This window comes from Nomascus leucogenys, chromosome 12 (genome assembly GCF_006542625.1).
Source record: "Nomascus leucogenys isolate Asia chromosome 12, Asia_NLE_v1, whole genome shotgun sequence".
In the NCBI taxonomy this organism is placed as follows: domain Eukaryota; kingdom Metazoa; phylum Chordata; class Mammalia; order Primates; family Hylobatidae; genus Nomascus; species Nomascus leucogenys.
Window position 1 is genome coordinate 101,060,893 of NC_044392.1, and position 527 is coordinate 101,061,419.

The 527-nt window shown below is 31.7% G+C and overlaps 1 non-coding gene across 1 annotated transcript; it reads left to right on the top strand.

Moving 5' to 3' along the window:
- The first annotated feature begins 214 nt into the window (after positions 1 to 214).
- LOC115837734 lies at positions 215 to 321 on the top strand. The gene has a single exon (XR_004032793.1). It is a non-coding gene; the product is annotated as a U6 spliceosomal RNA (small nuclear RNA).
- The last annotated feature ends 206 nt before the right edge of the window (positions 322 to 527 follow it).

The window sequence follows — 527 nt, forward strand, 5'->3', positions numbered from 1 at the left end:
TTTCTTAGCTTCTCAAATGGAATTGTAGATTACTAATTTTTGACCTTTTTATTTTTAAATTATATAGATTTGAACTTATGAATTTCTTTTTAAACACTGCTTTAGATACATCACACACATTTTGATACTTTGTTTTACCATTTTTAGAAACGTTTTCTAATTTCCCTTGTGAATTCTTATTTGACCCAGGAGTTATTTAGAAGTATGTTGTTTACTGCCCACTTGGGCAGCACATATACTAAAACTGCACTGATACAGAGAGCATTAGCATGACCCCTGTGAAATGATGGCATACAAATTCATGAAACATTTCAAATTTTTCACAATAAAATGATATAGGAGCTTAAGGATGAAATAGCCGGTATCAAAAAAAGAACCTAATAGATCTGACAGAGCTGAATAACACAGTGCAAGAATTTCACAGTTTAATCACAAGTATTAACAGCAGAATAGACCAAGCCATGGAAATACTCTCAGAACATGAATAATGGCAGTCTGAAATAAGACAGTCAGACAAAAATAAAGGA